A 13,170-nucleotide genomic window follows, 5' to 3' on the forward strand; every position below is an offset into this window, starting at 1 on the left:
ATTTTCAACAAAAACGGGAACATGTTTTGAGCATTCAAAACAATTTTAGAAAATGTCTAATTTTTAAACGCGAACATTATTTGATTTAGTGAAAATTTCCCTAAAACAAGAATATTTTGAAAATTTAGAGCATTTTCTAAAATGCAAATTATTTAAGAATCTTTAACAGTGTTGGAAGGTACAATTTTTTTGAAAAAAATAGGAATATTTCTTTTCATTAAAAAAATATGTCCTTTTCCAGCTAGCTCACGTGCCAATTCATCTATCCTTCATCCGGGTTAATAGATCCATACTTCGTACATCTTATTACTACATGTGGTTTCACACACGGTTATAAATTGGTACAACTATATGTAAAGAGAAATATGGGGCTATTTAAAATATTTTTATATTGAATTCGTGAACGTTTCAGTACAATAAGAACATTCTTCGATTTTGGAACATTTTTGAAAAAATATTTTTTATTCAATCTCGAACAATTTTGTAAAACACAAACATTTTTTGAATTTTGAACAAATTTTGGAACAAGATTTTTTTTAAATATCTGACATTTTAAAAATAGGAATACAGTTTTGAAATTCTAAACATTTCTTCAAAACTTTGAACAAAAATTGAAATTCTAAAAAATTATAAAAGAAATTAATTTATCAAAAAAGTAAAAAAAATAACTTAAAATGAAAAATAAAAAAGAAAGAAGAAAGAAAAAGAGAAAGGAACATAAAAATTACATAGAAAATAAACATATAAAAAGGAAAAAGGGACAGCCCAGTCGAGGGCTATCTGTGCGAAGCTCCAACTATCTATCGCTCCATGTGGAAAATAGTATTGTCCCCTCTGTGTGGGTAAGGAAATAAGTGGGCTGACTCTAATGGGCTGCACCGCGTGGCCCATGTATGAAATTCTGAACAAATCGTATTTCTTTTTGTAGCACATGTATGCAAAAAGAATTAGTACCACATCGAATAGTAAAAAAAAAATCTTTGGTGAATGGATGAAAAAATTGAAGGAAACACACCTTGCTTTATTAGTAGGTATAGATATGTTCATTCATGACATCCCCCGTACACTCTGGGACGGCCAGTACGCTAGGTGCTTAAGCATACCCCATAATACGGCGTGAGAAGTCCGAACACTTCCGACTGTGCGACACCCCGAACTTATAGCATTATATGCATCAACTTCGAATCATCTCTTGGGTCAATAGTTGGGTTTTCCCGGCTCCCATGTTTTGGTACCTTACGTTCCGCCATATCGGCTAAGGTAGCACTGGGAGAACTACTGCGATTGTGCCCCGGTTCAGCTGGGCTAAGCACCTCAGTAGAGAAAGCTAAAACTGACTGTCATGATAAGGCGAGAGCTGGTCGCTGTTCGAGAGGTTTCGAGTCCCTAAAGACTTATGTCGCTTAGAGCGAGGAGTCGGCTTTGTCCGGCTTAAAGGCGTGTATAGAGCCCCGAATTTGGCCTTCCGAATACTAGGGGCTTCGCCAAAATTTAAAATTATAGAATTCTATGGCTAAGTGAGAGTGATAAAGCATTATAGTCTGATTGCCTTGTTCGTTGTGCTGATCTCGAAGGACCCCAAAATGGGAAAAAGAATGCTCAGGTTTATCCCAAACACCCCAGCACTCGTGGCATGGGGGCAGAAGCCGACGACTAGCCATCTCTCAGATTTGATAAACAGCCGAACAGAAGGTAATATTTTAAATTCAAACAAGCGTTGCATAGCGCATATGAACAAGTTTTCATAATACAGGATCACACGAGCAAGTTCATTCAAATATTACATCTTTCGCACAATCGTCCGCTACAAGACGGGCACCCTTAAGGATGCCCTCATAATACATCTTGGGGTGGCGATGCTCCTTGCCCTGCGGCGGCCCCTCCTTCACTAGCTTCTCAGCGTCCATCTTGGCCCAGTGCACCTTTGCACGAGCAAAAGCCCGGCGGGCACCTTCGATACAGACGGACCGGATGACTTCCAGCTATGGGCAGGCATCCACAAGCCGCCTCACCAGGCTGAAATAGCTGTTGGGAAGGGAGTTGCCAGGCCACATCCGGACTATAAAGCCCTTCAGGCCTGTTCGGCTGCCTTGTGCAGCTTGACCAGTTGCTTCAGCTGGTCGCTCATGGGCATCGGGTGTTCGGTCCCAGTATACTGAGACCAGAACAACTTCTCCGTCGAGCTTCCCTCCTCGGCCTGGTAATATCTCGCGGAATCCGACACGCTGCGGGGCAAATCTGCGAATGCTCCTGGAGAGCTCCGGACTCGGGTAAGTAACAAGTAATTTACTTTCACATACTTGCTTTGCATATTGAATGCCTTACCCGCCGCTATCTTCCTTATCGCCTCAATCTCCTGGAGGGCCTTTTGGGCTTCAGCCTTGGCATTCTTTGCGCTCTCGAGGGCTGCGGCACGCTCGGACTCTCGTGTCTTCGAGTCAAGCTCCAAAGCCTCGTGCTTCTTCACAAGAGCCTGGAGCTCTTGCTGCACCTCGCCCACCCGTGCCTCTTGCCTCTCCCGCTCGGTGCACTCCTTGGCCGCTTTGTTTTCGGCCTCGGACAGTGCTTGCTTCAGGGTCGCCACTTCGGTCATGGCCCCTGGCACATTCATGATGATCCTGTCATTTCGCAACCACATTTTCTTTTATATATAGACAAGGTATTACTTACCTTTGTTCTCCTCGAGCTGCCTCTTGGCAAGGCCGAGCTCTTTCTTGGACCCCTCGAGGTCCTGCTTTAGTGTGGCGACCTCCGCAGTCAGTGCGGCAGAGGTCAGCGGCGAAGCCTGCATACGCATACAGACATACTTATTTTAGACTCCTGCGGATATTATTTGGTCCTCTATTCGGCTTTTCTTTGTGAACACCAAACAAAGCATTAGGGGCTACTGTCTATGCGGTAATATTTTCCTATATTCTAAATAGTTACCTCAAAGCCTGTTAGAAGGCTGGCACAAGCTTCAGTCAGTCCGCTCTTGGCGGACTGAACCTTCTTGATCACCACACTCATAATAGTGCGGTGCTCTTCGTCGATGGAAGCGCCGTGAAGTGCTCCCAGCAGGTTGTCCAGTGCCTCTGGATGGACAGAGGTCACCGGCACGGGCGGCTTGCCCCTCTTGGAAGATGGCCGCCTGCTCGAGTCCGGAACCACTGGAGGTTCCGGCGTGGTGTTCGGCTGAGAGCCGAACTTGGAGCCCCGGGAGCCTTGCTCCCTTTGCTCCTGGAGTCCGGGAGGTCGCCTTGAGGCGCCTCCGGGACCGTCTCCCCCCGGCTCGGTGCCCCTTGAGACAATACCTCGGCATTGTCCATAGGGCAAGGGGAGGAGGCGGTTGGAAGTGTATCACTATTCATGTCCGACGAGTCCAAGGAACCGTCCGACGATGATACATCGATACGGGCTTGGGGTGGACTGCATAATCATATTCGACGTTAGGAGAAGCAGTGCGACAAAGGTATACTATGAGTTACTCTGGTATCCGAATACTTACGACTTCGCCAGGGGCTTGGCCCTGAGCAGCCACTCGTCTTCGCCGTCGGCGGCGGTGGTGGAGCAATCCGGAAGGAGAGTCCTTCCCTTCTTGGACCCTTCGGCCTCCCCGGTTGGGGCGGCTTTCCTTTTCTTGTCTCCCCTGGCTGGAGGGGGAGAATCTTCATCATCCTTCTACTCGTTTTCACGGGAGGAGGGTGTCTCAGTGTTGTTGGACGATGAGTCCGATACCACCTGGCACCGGGAACTCTTTCGGGTTCCCTTGGCCTTCTTCTTGGTCTTGTCCGGCACCTCATAAGGAGCTGGAGTCTGCATCTCCGTCAGGAGAGCGTCCGCAGGGTCTTCGGGCAGAGGGGCCGGACAGTTGATCTGCTCCGATGTCTTCACCCAGTCCTGTCAAAGGCATGGGAGCTCAGACCCCGCACATGGTTAAGCTATGGGAAATAAATACCCTACCAGATGTACAGAACTTACCGGATTTGCATGGCACTTCGCACTTAGCCCGCGGTCCTCGGTAAGAGGAGGGACCTCGGCGCCCTTGAACAGCACCCTCCAAACGTCTTTATGCGTCGTGTCGAAGAGCTCGCTGAGAGTCTGGTGCTGGGCCGGGTCGAACTCCCATAAGTTGAAGTCCCGTTGTTGACACGAGAGGATCCGGCGGAAGAGCATGACCTGGACTATGTTGACAAGCTTAAGTTTCTTGCTTGTCATGTTCTGGATACACTTCTGGAGTCCGTCCAGCTCCACCGATGAACCCCAGGACAGGCCATTCTCCTTCCAGGAAGTGAGCCGCGTGGGGATTCTGGATCGAAACTCGAGGGTCACCACCCAGTTGGTGTCGCGCGGCTCGATGATGTAGAACCACCCCGATTGCCACCCCTTTATGGTCCCCACGAAGGAGCCCTCGAGCCATATAAAGTTGGGCATCTTGCCCACCATGGCTCCGCCGCATTCCGCTTGTTGGCCGCCCACCACCTTCGGCTTGATATTGAAGGTCTTCAGCCACAGGCCGAAGTGGGGCCGGATGCGGAGGATGGCCTCGCACACGATGATGAACGCCGAGATGTTGAGGATGAAGTTCGGGGTCAGATCATGAAAGTCCATCCCATAATAGAACATGAGGTTGCAGACAAATGGATGGAGGGGAAACCCTAGTACACATACGAAGTTGGGGAGGAAGACCACCCTTTCGTGAGGTTCTGGGGTAGGGATGACCTGCCCCGCGGCTGGCAGCTGGTGCGCGATATCCGCGGCTAAGTATCCGGCTCCATGTATCTTTTTGATGTGTCCCTCCGTGACGAAGGAGGCCATCCACTTACGTCCCGCTCCGGACATGTTTGGAGAGAGTTGAGGAGAAGGATGTGGACTTGGGCATTGGAGCTCGAGTGTGCGAGAATGGATGAGTAAGGAGGAAGAAGGCGTGGGAAGAAAAAAGGTGAGATCTTATCCCTTTATAAGGGCGGACTAAACTATGCGCCCCCACTAGCCTGGTGAAACTCACTTATCCCCCAAGCGCCGTAATTGATGGCGCGGTTGGGTTACCCATGTCCGCATTGATGAGGATCCCATAATAAGGGGAACACAATCTCTGCTTTGAGAAGACGTGTCAAGAAACCGCCTCGCGTTATGTGTGGGGCTGGTTAAAGAAAAATGGTTCGAATAATTACCGGGCCATGGCATGATGTCATGCTGCCAAAACGTGTCAGCAGATTAGATTTGTGGAAATATTATTCTCTCTACGGTGGTATGTGGAACTTATTTTGCAGGGTCGGACACTATCCTTGTATTCAAACTCTTCTGTGGTGTATTCGGAGGAACCCGCCTTGCAATGCCGAAGACAACACTGCGCGCCAAACTCATTGTCATTGAAGCCTGGTTCAGGGGCTACTGAGGGAGTCCTGGATTAGGGGGTCTCCAGACAGCCGGACTATATCCTTTGGCCGGACTGTTGGACTATGAAGACACAAGATTGAAGACTTCGTCCCGTGTCCGGATGGGACTCTACTTGGCATGGTAGGCAAGCTAGCCAATACGGATATGTATATCTCCTCCTTTTTAACCGACCTTGCGTAACCCTAGCCCCCTCCGGTGTCTATATAAACCGGAGGGTTTTAGTCCCTAGGACAATAGACAATCATACCATAGGCTAACTTCTAGGGTTTAGCCTCTCCGATCTCGTGGTAGATCAACTCTTTTACTACTCATATTATCAAGAATAATCAAGCAGGACGTAGGGTTTTACCTCCATCAAGAGGGCCCGAACCTGGATAAAACATCGTGTCCCCTGCCTCCTGTTACTATCCGCCTTAGACGCACAGTTCGGGACCCCCTACCCGAGATCCGTCGGTTTTGACACCGACACCTACCATATTCTCTTCGTTTGTTCTCCGCTATTAGTGACTTTGGAGTGACTCTTTGTTGCATGTTTAGGGATAGTTATGTGATCCAATTATGTTAGTATTGTTGAGGGAACTTGCACTAGCGAAAATATGAACCCTAGGCCTTGTTTCAACGCATTGCAATACCGTTTACGCTCACTTTTATCATTCATTACCTTGCTGTTTTTATAATTTCAGATTACAAATACCCACATCTACTATCCATATACCACTTGTATCACCATCTCTTCGCCGAACTAGTGCACCTATACAATTTACCATTGTAATGGGTGTGTTGGGGACACAAGAGACTCTTTGTTATTTGGTTGCAGGGTTGCTTGAGAGAGACCATCTTCATCCTACGCCTCCTACGGATTGATAAACCTTAGGTCATCCACTTGAGGGAAATTTGCTACTGTCCTAGAAACCTCTGCACTTGGAGGCCCAACAACATCTACAACAAGAAGGTTGTGTAGTAGCAATCAAGCTCTTTTTTGGCGCCGTTGCCGGGGAGGTTAGCGCTTGAAGGTATATCTTTAGATCTTGCAATCGAGTCTTTTAGTTTCTTGTTTTATCACTAGTTTAGTTTATAAAAGAAAATTACAAAAAAATGGAATTAAGTTTGCCTCATACGCATCACCTTTTTAATATCTTTTGTGAGTATGATGGAAAGGAAAACTGTGCTCAAGTTCTAGAGGAAGAAGTCTATAAAATGTTTGGCACTAAATCTTTAAATGATGAGCATGATTGCAATGTTGTTAGTACGAATTCTTTGAATATCCATGATACTAATGATGATTGCACTAGTTATGATGTCTCCTATAAACCTGTCAATTTTTGTGGAGTACATTGGGTTTGTAAGTACACACCAAATAGGGAAGATAGATATTGGAAGAGGCATAAGTACTTAGAAACTAAATTGTTGCAAGAAAGGCTAGAAGAATGTGCTGAAAATTTAAATTATCTTGGCCATACTTGTGAGCTTTGCAATGAACATGATCATTTCAATACCCAATGCAAATTGTTTCATGATCGTATCGTGTCCAAAAAATTGTGATGACTTGATTTCCCTTGCACATCATAATGAACTTAGTTTGCTTATGGGTTACGAAGAAATGAAACATATAACTGAATATCTTCCAGAATTTGCCCGTTATAAACTTCTTGGATTTGATATAGAGGAAATTTATATGTATTGTGCGGTGAATTGCATTGAAAATCCTTATATTGCCAATTACATAAAGAAAATAAAGCAAATAGAAGATGAAGAGAATACTAATGAAAGGGAAGAGACTTCCCAATATCCTTCTATTATTTCTTATGATGAATCAGGTAACGTGGAGGAGCCTCCTATTCAACCAATCTCATTAATAAGGAGCTCCAAAAAGATGATTGAACCCACACATGATGTGGTGAAGAAGAAGAAAAGAAAAAGGAAGAGAGGTAAAAAGATATCTCCCCCAAATAATGCTGCTCCTATTACTATTGTGCCTCATGAAAATATAATTGTGGAAGATAATGATACTTCTTATGATCTTGAAAATCTTTTTGGCACTTGCTTGTAAGAATATGATAATTGCTATACTATTGGTGCTATCCATACTATTGATGATGAAGGTGATTATGCTTATGATACGAAAAGGCCCAAGCTTGGGGATGCTATGTTTGATGAGGATGACATATTTGAGAATATAATTGCTGAAATTAATGTTTGTCCCAAGCTTGGGGATGCTACGTGTCGGGTGGTAGGTGTGACATATGCCACAAGGGCTTAGTGTGAGGGTAAGACTGCTGCTGATAGGACCGGGAGCGGGTATGCGAGTAGCACGCGTTAGTTTACCTAGGTTCGGGGCTCTCCGGAGAGATAACACCCCTACTCCTGCATGTCTGAGTATATCTGGTATGCATATCTGGTACAGAGTGCTCCTGGAGCTGTATCTGAGCTCAGTGCCATAGGCATCTGGCTTTGTATATGCCTATATGAGGCATGCTAGTGGCCGGCCATGCTCATGGCCGTGAGCATGTGTGCTCATGTGGATGGATGGATGGATAGCTAGCTAGCTTGCTAGCTAGTTGCTTGTGTGTGTGTACGTGAGAGTCCATCCCCTGGATGGATGGATGGATGCCCCTTTATATAGGAGAGGGTAGCTTAGGATGTAAGCTTGGTAATGGGCATGGGTAAGGCATGGTGCATGTCATCCTTGTCCCCTGGGTCACTTCATAAATAGTGCCAGGGACAAGTGACACTATACATGATGGCTGAGATGACATGTGAATAGTGCTCGAGTACGATTGTCTCGTCAGTGTCTTGTCGATGTCGCTTCAGGCTGCAGTCGGCAGCCGGCTGGTCGTTGCAGTCAGCAGCCGGCCGGGCAGAGCAGCCGGATGGGGAGTCGGCAGAAGCGGCGGGGCAGTCGGACTGAGGGGCTTTGCTAGCCCCGATGTCTTGAAATATCGTCTCACCGTCTTCGGTGTATCCGTGTCTAATTACTCCGACAGTAGCCCCCAAGCCTCTGGGCAACTTGGCAAAGTTGGGCGGAGGTTTTTTAGGCGAGTGTTCATGGAAATGATAATGAAAAAAGACAAAGTTAGTCCATGCAGATATATCAAATGTTTGCTTTTAGCATTGCAAGTTTTATGCGGAGGGTGCCGACTCGGTTTCGTCCGAGCCCCCTTAATCTTTTTCATGTTCCCTCCGCTTTTTGGCTTGTGCTCTCGCTCGCCGGATAGCCGCTCTGCGGTCTGTGGCTGAGAGTGGGCCGTGAAGCGGAGTGTACAGTACTCAGAGTCTGGGAGCAGATTCAACCAAGTAGATACTTGTAAAGGAAAACGGCCGGGTCGCCCGAACCGTTTTTCTTCCTGGACGTTTTTTCGCGTGGGTGGCCTCCAGCGTTCACTCTTGCTAGCCGGACAGCCGCTCTGCGGTCTGTGGCTAAGAGTGGGCCTTTGGTACTGCACACGCTACTAAGCCGTCTGCGGGAACAAACGTCTCAGGCCAAGCGGCCAGCCCCCGGGCCAACTCTGGCTGGCACCGGGGCGAACAGTGATGCAACTGTAATGAAATGCGGAGATAGTTCCCCGAGCATCACTCGGGGTTATCCGTGCTTTCGTAGTGCAAAAATATGCGGGTGAAGAGCTCACATTGGTTTTCGTGTAGCCGAGGCGGAGGTTGAGCCTCCGGGTGCTCGAAGGGGTCCCGGCCCGTTAGGCTCGACTGGCCAGGCGGCGAGGCATCTTCAACGCCTTTTTCTTCTCACTTTTTTTTCTCTGCCGACTGCTGGCAGCCGGACAAAACTCTTCTCTTGTCTCTTATTTTCTTCCGTGGGACGCGCCAGCGCACCCACTAGGTGTAGCCCCCGAGATTCGAGCTGACTGCTGAGCAGTCGGGCCGGAGCTCCCGGCAACTATTTTGTCTTCTTATTCACGGGGGCGCGTCAGCGCACCCGCTGGGTGTAGCCCCCGAGATTCGGGCCGACTGCTGAGCAGTCGGGCCGGATCTCCCGGCAACTACTTTGTCTTCTTCTTTTTTCTTCTTCAGCCGGCTGGGCGGGCGGACCCCGACACAGCAGTCGGGCGCTTTGCAGCCAGCCAGGCAGCCAGCGGTCGGAGGCACATCTGGCAGTCGAACGCACACTTTTTTTCTTTTCGCCAGCCGGCTGTGGGAGTCGTCCCTTGGCTTTTTTAGCTAGATCACGGGCAGTCGGCCCTTTCTTTTCTCTTCTCTCTTTCTGTCCGACTACACGCGAAGAGCCGGACCCTTCTTTCTTTTTTTTTGATGGGGAGCCGGCTTGGCACTCGACCATTGACTTTTCTAACAGTCGGGCTCCAACTTTTTTCTACCTGGCCGTCCTTTTTCTTCCAGCCGGCCATGGGGCAGGCGGCCCTGCGAGGGCGCCAATCGGCGCGAGGCAGGAGGCGGGAGGTGACGGGCACGCAGACGCCGGCTGGAGTGGTGAGCCGGCAACGCGCGTGGATGTCAGCCGGAGCAGCGAGTCGGCCCAGGCGGCGCGAGGCGGCAGCCGGCCAAGGAGGCGCGGGGCGGGCGGCCAAAGCACCGCGACCCGGCAGTCGGCGCGGGAAGGCAGGACAGGGCCGCAGCCGGCGCGGCATGGTCGGAGCCAGCCCGCACGGGGTTTGAGGCGAGGCGGGGCGGCCAGGGCGCGCAGCCACGCGGGCAGGGCGGATGCTGGCCCGCGGACGCACTAGCGGGCGGAGTCAGCGCGGCGCGGTCGAAGCCGGCCTCGGGCGAAGCGAGTCGGCCGGGCGTAGCCGCGGGCGCACAGGGGCAGCCGGATCCAGTACGATGCAGAAGGAGCTGGACCCGGCCCTGTGGGCGCAGGCGGCGAGCCGGCAGGTGCTGGGGGAGCCGGACCGGAACAAGCAGCCGGCCCGCCCGAAGCCGGCAGGCGGCCGGAACAACGGGTCGGTGGTCGGGTGCGGAACCCGCACGGGAGCCGGTACGCCGCGGGCGCGCGAAGGGGAGGCCGGGCGCGGCCGGATGGCGTGAAGTCGGCCGGGTGCGTCCAAACGGTCGGGAGGAGATCCGGCCGGTGCGAGGTGAGGCGGAGCCGGGCAACGGAGCCGACCTGCGCGGGGCGGCCACCCGGAGACGGGGGGGAGGCGCAGCCGGCCGCGGTAAGCCGGCGCGGGGGCGCGGCCGACCGAGGCAGGACCCCGCCCACGAGCGAGGACGCGGAGCCGCACACGGGCGGACGCAGGTGCAGGGGAGCGGAGGGAGACGCCGCTGCGGGGGAGGAGGTGGAGCCGGACCGAGCAGGCTGAGTGGCGGGAGCCGGGCACGGAGCAGCCGGCACGCGGGTTTTCCGGAGCTGGACGGGCGTGGCGCAGAGGCCGCGGCACAGCCTAGCCGCGGTAGCGCGCGAGGCGCGGCCAGTGGGGATGGTGGGAGGCGACGCGGCCGGAGGTCGGAGTCGATGGCAGCTCGCTGCAAGCGCGGACGGCCAGGTGCGGCTCCGAGTGGAGGGGACACGCAGAGCAGCGGGACGAGCTTGAGGCGGTGCTGGTCGGACGCGGGCATCTGCACGGCAGCGGAGTGGAGTAGCGCGACGCGGAGGGCGGGGCACGGACGCGCGGAGCCGTGGAGGCTGGGCGCGGTGATGCGGACGCACGGGGTGCCGCTAGTAGTCATAGACGCGCAGCCGTGGGCGAGCTCGTAGATGGCCGGCCGCGGGCGGAGTGGAGGAGAGCTGCAGGGAGCCCGAGGAGCCCGACAGCGTCCACTGGGTGTGGACGGAGGCGGAGAGGGCCGAAGCCTGGCGGAGCAGCTTGCCTGATTTGCTTTGGTGGTCAGTACGAACGGAGATGAGCAGAAGACGAGCACCCAATGTATGGTCCATATCCGGCCATTATCTAGGAAGTGTGCAGGCTATGTCCGAGACGTGTATGGGCTGAGTATGACCACGGTTGACTAGCATCTAGCTAGCTTGTATAAGTGAAATATGGAGGAGTGAAAGCGCATTTCGGCCGGAGTAAGGTGCAACATGGAGGGAAGCAGACGCAAGCGGCGCATGGACGGACACGGCCGACCAAAGCGAGGCCACGCGCACGGCGCGCGCGGACGGACGGCCGGCCGGCGTTGCGTTGGGGGTGATGAAGGCAAGGCCGACGGCAAGGACCGATGTCGAGCCCCCGACCGCTATCAGAGAGGCGGCGCGATGCCGCGATAATGAAGATGAAGATGCCGATGGCGAGGACGCGCCGCCCCTCGCGGCTGCTCTGAGGGCGTGTTGACGTCGGGCCCCCCGAGCGCTACCGGAGAGACGATGGCGATGCCGCGGTGATGACGAAAGTGGTCCCGCCCGGACAGCGAAACCAGCAGCAGCGCGGTAGCATAGTACCGACCCACGGGGGGCGCCAAATGTCGGGTGGTAGGTGCGACATATGTCACAAGGGCTTAGTGTGAGGGTAAGACTGCTGCTGATAGGACCGGGAGTGGGTATGCGAGTAGCACGCGTTAGTTTACCCAGGTTCGGGGCTCTCTGGAGAGATAACACCCCTACTCCTGCATGTCTGAGTATATCTGGTATGTATATATGGTACAGAGTGCTCCTGGAGCTGTATCTGAGCTCAGTGCCATAGGCATCTGGCTTTGTATATGCCTATGTGAGGCATGCTAGTGGCCGGCCATGCTCATGGCCGTGAGCATGTGTGCTCATGTGGATGGATGGATGGATAGCTAGCTAGCTTGCTAGCTAGTTGCTTGTGTGTGTGCGTGAGAGTCCATCCCCTGGATGGATGGATGGATGCCCCTTTATATAGGAGAGGGTAGCTTAGGATGTAAGCTTGGTAGTGGGCATGGGTAAGGCATGGTGCATGTTGTCCCCTAGGTCACTTCATAAATAGTGCCAGGGGACAAGTGACACTATACATGATGGCTGAGATGACATGTGAATAGTGCTCGGGTACGATTGTCTCGTCGGTGTCTTGTCGATGTCGCTTCGGGCTGCAGTCGGCAGCCGGCTGGTCATTGCAGTCAGCAGCCGGCCGGGCAGAGCAGCCGGATGGGGAGTCGGCAGAAGCGGCCGAGCAGTCGGACTGAGGGGCTTTGCTAGCCCCGATGTCCTAAAATATCGTCTCACCGTCTTCGGTGTATCCGTGTCCAATTACTCCGACACTACGTTTAATGAAGATGATATTTTTAGTCTCCCAAGTTTTGATATACAAATTTATAATGATGATAGCATGCCTGCTATTTATGATGATTATTGTGGTGATACTTATGCTATAAAAAGTAATGATTATATTTATAAAACTTGCCATGATTATGGTTACCCCTTTTCTGAACATTACTCTTTTAATGTGGAAACAATTTATAGTACTCAAGTCTCTTATGATACTCCCACTATCCCGAATGAGAAGAATTTTGCTTATGTGGAGAGAAATAAAATTTCTATGCTTGTAGATCATGAAAAGAATGCTTTAGGTGCTGGTTATATTGTTGAATTCATTCATAATGCTACTGAAAATTATTATGAGGTAGGAACTTATCCTTGTAGGAATTGCAATAATATCAAGTTTCCTCCCTATGTGTTTAAAATTTTGAAGTTGTCCTTGTTTTACCTTCCTATGCAAGTTGATTCTTGTTCCCACAAGTTGTTTGCTCATAAAATCCCTATGCATAGGAAGTATGTTAGACTTAAATGTGCTAGTCATATTCTTCATGATGCTCTCTTTATGTTTCAATTCCTATCCTTTATGTGAGCATCATTGCAATCATCATGCCTAGCTAGGGGCGTTAAACGATAGGGCTTGTTGGGAGGCAACCCAACTTTATTTTTGTTCCTTG

This window comes from Triticum urartu, chromosome 1A (assembly GCF_056163025.1).
Source record: "Triticum urartu cultivar PI428250 chromosome 1A, HENAU_Tu73, whole genome shotgun sequence".
NCBI lineage: Eukaryota > Viridiplantae > Streptophyta > Magnoliopsida > Poales > Poaceae > Triticum > Triticum urartu.